This window comes from Pinus tabuliformis, chromosome Q (genome assembly GCF_031772625.1).
Source record: "Pinus tabuliformis cultivar Carrire ecotype Pingquan chromosome Q, CPIR1, whole genome shotgun sequence".
Classification (NCBI taxonomy): Eukaryota; Viridiplantae; Streptophyta; class Pinopsida; order Pinales; family Pinaceae; genus Pinus; species Pinus tabuliformis.
The window spans coordinates 700,381,147-700,388,084 of record NC_142296.1 but is presented as its reverse complement, the minus strand read 5'-3'; positions in this window follow the sequence as shown (position 1 = coordinate 700,388,084).

The window sequence follows — 6,938 nt, the reverse complement described above, 5'->3', positions numbered from 1 at the left end:
TCTTTATGTAATGCTCGATGTACCTGGACATTAACTTCATTAATTCAATCAAGAAATAAAACAATTAATTTCTGATTAAAGTTTTTTATTGACTTGAGGACTACTTGTTTCAAAGCATGTTAAATTTAGAGGGTTATGATCACATTAAATTTGGCATTTCCCACGCATGCAATTCGACATAAGTTAAGTCATTTCAAATGCATGGAAACACGTGGTAAATATAAAAACTTGAGAATCACAGTTACAAATAATTTAGCGTGTTGAAATTGGATATAGTCTAACATATTTAGAAAATGTGTTATACCTTATACCTAATATAAAGTAGGTTTAACATATAAAGGAACTTTAATATATATATATATATATATATATATAATCGATCATAATTTTTATCTTAATACGTTTTAATTATAATTTTAATGGTCTCAATAATTGAACATTCTAATTATTCTTTTGATCTGTTTTAATAGTTGTTTGTATTCATCTTTAATGGTAGTTTTGAATTTTAATAACATTTAGTTGAGTCTTTGGGAATATGAGCTTCTATTCTAAAATTAATAATATAGAAACACTTTATTATAAAAAAAAAATTGTAACATAACGGAATTTGGAATATATATATATATATAACTAAAATTGTTATAAAAAGAAATCAATTTAATAGTTAGTATTTTTAATTAACAATGTGTTTTTGTTTTGTTGTAGCAGCTATAACCACTCTCCAAAATTTTGGCCTGCACCTAATTTCAGAGCCTCCCTTGAGAGTTTCACATGATGACTGCACATACTCAGGTTCACCCTGTGAGCTTGCGTGTGTGTTTGCATCCACCTTTCTTGTTCATTTCACTCAAGTTTTGCATGTTGATGTCAAATTCATGCTTGTGACCATGTTTTGGTAATGCTCAAAGTCTTCGCTTCGTGTGTGCATGTTGTGTTTTCTATGAAAACATCTATCACACTCACAGGCGGAGTCACATTCACTGTTGCACAAGCGTCGTCACGGTCGACCAATGATCAATCACAAGTGTCGCGCTTGTCGCTTGCTCCATTGGTCAGTCACGTTGAACATGTGTGTCTGGATGGTTTGAGTCGTCTTGTCGTCGAGTCATATAAGTGTGTATTTGCATGATTACACATGCATCTTTCACTCGCTCACACACTTAGTCATTTTGTTGAAGCTTTGACGACTAGACTCCCCTCTGATAGTCGGACCATCACCCCACTATCGACTCGATCGATTGTCACCTAGAACAGCGCAGAAGCACCAAACAAGTCATTTCAAGCTACGCTACCCGCAAGCAAATCAATCAGCCCTCATGCTGGTTAAATAGAGAGTTTGAACCGACAGCCACCCTAGGACTGACTCCCCTAAAAAATTGCACTGAGGCTGCAGACCTTGCCCGCTATGCTGGGTGAGAAAATTGTGTAGACAGACCAAACAGACACCTAGTACCCATCCCTATCTCCCTCATAAAATTGTGCACTTTTCCCAGCCAGGCCTCCTGACAGCCGACTGACTGCTCACCAAGGAAATTGTGCAGTTTTCATGAGAAAACTCTCTATTACCCAGTAGTCTACTCAGTTCAAAAAATGTGCAAAGGTGACCAGTAGGCCAGCCTCCCAACCTTAGTGTACTTTCTCTCGGCAACAGCTCCCGACAACAAATTGTCAATTCCCTCCAGGGATTGCGCAGATTGTACTACCAAACTCTAGGAGCTGACTGCTAGTTCCCCTCAGGAATTGCACAGTTTTTGCTTGCAATGATCCAGTAGCAAACTGCCAGTTCCCTCTAGGAATTGCATAGTTTTGGCTGCCAAGCTCCCACTGCCTGCTTGTTCTGAAAATTGCGCAGATTTTTCCTGCCCATCCTTCCTGCAACCTGGATTGTTCCTCCCAAAAACTGCGCAATTTTGTCCTCCAACTGAGCCAGATCCCGCGGAAAGTCACTATCGATCTGGATTGCCCATCTTTATCACCCAGCGACTCTTGCGTAGTTTTTGTCAGTAGTGCCTAAAGCCTCCATCCCGCCTCACAACCTTGTAGCCTCTCCCGATCACCTGCATCCAAAATGATCATGTATCATGGTAGACTAGGAGGTTTTTGTATTTGATTTTGTCTCGTCATGAGTGACTTCAGGTATAGGTACACAAATAAACATGGTGCGACGATGAATGGGATGAACGAAGGGAGCACATGCAGAAGGACAAGTTCACCAACGGACGAACAAACGATGCATGCGAAGGGATGTGTTCGCGAACGGATGATCATGAAAATATGTGTTCGCGGATGGATAGACACGCAAACATGTAATATGTGCTCACGGACAGATGAACGGACGAACATGCACCTTTCGCAAACAGACGAACCTGTCAAGCCTTCCAACATACTAGTAAGGAGCAACATGCAAAAGCAACATCAAGCAAACCAACGACCATTGAAGACTTCGCGCACATTCCCATGCAGAGGTGAAGCTATGACACACCATGAGGACATCCATCACCCACTAGCACTGCAGTTTGACATGCACACCAGTAGCAGCACAAATGTACCAGAACTGTCATGTCGTCCACATCTCTATTGTGGGCCATACTATCTATTAATGTAATGTAACGTGGAATTCCAAGAGAACCACTTGTTGTACAAAGAGTCATGTAAAGTCGAAGAGTCATGGAAGTCAAATAGTTGTGAGGGTAGTCGAATAGCCACAAGGTTCAGTTTCACCCTTGGCTGTAAATACCCCCTCATTTGTACATGCAAAGGACTTTTCACCTCAACTCCTCCCACATAGCCAAGAGACTCTGTTATCTTTTCTTTGAGGAGTAAGTAGTGGCTCCAACGCCTCGCCCATGGGGTTAGTGATGTATGGTGTAACAATGTGTCTTGGAACTTTCTCTTAATTCAAAAGCCTGCTAACAGGCCAACGCATTTTCACGCATGTATGGTATCTGTTGTAAGACTAAACTTGAATGATTGTAATGCATGTTCCTTTAACTTGTGTTGAACACTTGAGCTCATTTTACTTGTTGTAATTATTAATGAAAATGTGTTGTATATGATGTTAATGTTGTCTCGCCCGTGGTGGCTCCCTCCCTGGACATCAGACAAACCTTTCACATAAAAATTTCTGTAACAAGCATTGCACTCTTGCGAACTCATCCGCCGAGTGTTGTATGTGTTATCTTCCCTTGTGTGCTGTGATTGCCGCATCCGTGTGGAATGTTCCTCCGGAAGATGTGCAAGTCTTGTTGTGTTGTGTGTTCCTATAAGCGTTGGGGCTTCCTGCCAACTGAATTGGGACTCACTCCCACCCTCTCCCTCTATAGTGAAAGAACCATTGACACAAGTGACACTTACAATCACCAAGCACACGAACCTCACTTCTCGAAGACGAAGCAGACCACTCTCCTGTGCTGACAAACAAGAGTTGAGGTAAATCCTTTAGATAATGGCAACCAGGCCATCATACTGGATGGGAATCCCACACCAAACGGTGTGAGGTCTAGTTGGGACTTCATACCGAGGTGATCCCCTGAATGTTGGTGGGTCCAACATCGTCAACGTGTCTATAAGTTGTATAAATACTTTATGTTTGACAAAACAAAAACTACGATATATCTATATCTATATATATATAAAGAAAATATCTAATAATTAGTATTTTTAATTAGGAATGTTTTTTTTGTCTACAAGTTGTATAAGCAATTTATGATTTACAAAAAAAAGCACTAGGAGAAATAACTTCATTATCTGGAAACACATTTGCAATGGATATTCAAAAATATATATAAATTATAAACTCTTAAACAATGTTAAATGCTAACAAAAAGTCCCTAATCATTAATCTAGAATAATCCAATAACACTACCACACCCATTCACAATATTTTTGTGCATAGGACTAATATAATAGTTTATTTTCTTCTCATTCCATTTAAGATAGAAGTTATAAAAGAAACTTTGCTACCCAACATATTAATCTACCTAGAAAATTATGTTAAAAAGTCATTATAAATATAGACATTTTTTAAGCCGATAAGCGTACCTATTTAAACCTTTTGATGTGGCCTTGATTTTATTTTTTAAATGAATGGGTGGGATTTCATCTACGCTAAATATTCTTCGTTGTATAAGTGGTTCAATGGTTGTGATTTAACACTCTCATTTCATATTTTGCGTTACAAACCAATAAATATTTTAATAATATATTTGGCGATGTGTGTTAGGTGGTAGGTGAATCAGTTGTGTTTGCCATCATTTCTGTGCTTGGATTCTAAAATGATTCAAGATTACACCACTGGAATGTTATCGACTGGTTGGTTGGAATGATAGAATGTTGTGTTAATGAGTTCCTTGAGAGGTAAACCACCATCCATATTCATTCTCATGCTCGATTCATTCACCCAAATCCTGAAGTTCAAATCTTGAGGGTTAATTTATGAGACCTGGATACCTACCTTGGAACACTAGTTTGGGAATACTGTGAGAGTATTTGTTGATTACTCTCATCTTCTAATTTTTCCTAGTGGAATTGGAAACCTAAACAATAAGCTCCTCTTTGGTGGAAAGAAAACTAACTTTTGTATACTTATAAGTGCTTCAATTGAGAAACACCCCATAAGTGATAGAGGCAATACAGTAGGTGGATTTTTTGCCACAAATAACCATAGGATTGAAAGGACTTCAATATACTTGAATGTCAATTTCATCAATGCAACTTAGAATTAGAAATATATAATAACAACATCCATTCTTCCTGAGTAGAGAATCTAGCCATGGAAAATCCATAACTCCAGTGGTAAGAAAATAAATTATCTTCTATTTGTTTGTATAATCAAGTATGTTACAAGTTACAAAGCCCTAATGTTGTCCAAGGAGAACTTGTTTTTCTTTAATTTTCTATTATGCTTGAGTTCTTTATAAGTTTATATTTTTCTTGAGTTCTTTGATGAAGAAGTGTTTTTCAACATGTGGACAATCTCACCCTCAGAATGGACATGGAGAAAGAATTCTTCCAGGTGGTTATTGACGAAATTGAAGTTGGTGATGATGTTGATGTGAATTTCTCTTGATCGCCTTGTATCAAATGAGTACCTAGAATGTTCTTGTATGAGATGGCATTGAGTCTGCTACGCATTTGTTCCAATCCCCCCAGATCCACATTTTCATATAACTTATTTTCCATCAAAACTCCTAAATCAGTTCTTGTGGTGAGATTTTTCTCGTATTTAGCTCAGAATGAATCAAATTTGGCCCTGAGACATCTAAATATTCTTGGTTTGGGTGGCATTGTAACATCCCCATATAATTACTATTCATTAATACATTTAGATGCTAGAGGAAACGATTTTGTTTATTTTTATAAGAACAATTTCACAATACAAACTACTTCTGCTTGAGAAGACGAAAAATGTACCCATCATAATCCTATAAACTTGGTGGCTTAAGGTAAAATAGACCACAAGTTTACTTTGATCTCATTAGATACTCACTGTTCATTTTTCACTAACTATAATTTAACTTGATTCGTATACTTATATACATATATGTATATGCCTTTTTTTTTCCTTTCAATTATATTCTTCTCTTACATAAGTACATGTGCATAGCCCTTCTTACATACATCCTTTATATGGACAATACTATAATCATATAATGGATATAATTTTCATTAAAAAAAATTATTACCTTCCTAGCAACATATGATACGATCCCCATCCTTTACATTTCACCCATTCATAACTTAGGCAATAATAATATGACCATGCTACGAATGGATTTTTTTCTTGCTTTTATATTTAGATCCGTCATTCATAATACGGCTATGAATCCATAGAAAAGTTCATGTTATTGTGACCTTTATTATATGGTATAAAAATTACCATTCATCCGACAAATGATAAGGTGGATGTATGTGTTTATATTGATATTATCACCGCGTAGGAAACTAGTAACTATTATGTTTTAATGCTAGAATAGTCTAGACCTTCGCAAGATGTAAACCACATGTATTTCACATGGCAAATTATGGAGACCATGACATAGTTTATGGTACACCCAACATGTACGAATATCAACGATACATGCACTCTATGGTTTGAATCGACGACAGGAAGGGATAAAGATCATTTTTGGTGTAACTACCCACAACCATTCCGCCATTATGGTCTCATTTTCTCCTCCACCCACTTGAGAGCGAGCTCTGCAACTACAAGGCTTATTGTTACCCTTATTCTTCTAGTTTGACCTCTATGGCTTTGCTTTTTCCTCTACTCAGGCTTCCAGGCTTATAGACTCTCGATGAAAGGTTTTCATTCATGGTAAAGAGTCACAGATATTCTCCTGGTTAGGTTTTTGTTTCTCCCCTTTTACAAGATTCGAGTCATGTCTATTTTTCCATTAATTTCCATTCTCCTTGATGCATATACTCTGATATGAAATTTTGGTACTTACATATTTGTGCAATTACTCGTATTCACAGCCGTAGTGCTTCGAAGGCTTGCATTGAATTGAGGGTTCATCTGGCTAGTTGTTCTTGATTCTAAGGGTTACCATGGCTCTTTTTATTCTTCTAAACCCCTTTCTAGGTAAAAAATAATGTCAAAGCCTAAAATGGTTTTACTTCCATTGTAAATACTTTAATGTTTGTTCTTATATTGATGTTCCTCTATGTGATTACAGTTACAAGATGATGAGTTCGAGATCCCTTAAAACTTAAGGTATGATTAATACTTAGAATAAATTTGAGCCAAAATTTCTTATGGGTGTTTTGTGTTTATTCTTTTTCTCAATGACTTCATTTATCTGAGTATTCTCATTTGAAATTCCTCTTGTCACTTACAGGTTCAACGCTCTCTCTGGAAAGGAATAAACTCTCTTTTTTGACGATATTAATAAATATTCTTTCTTATCGAGCTATTCTTTGACCTCCCACTCTCCAGG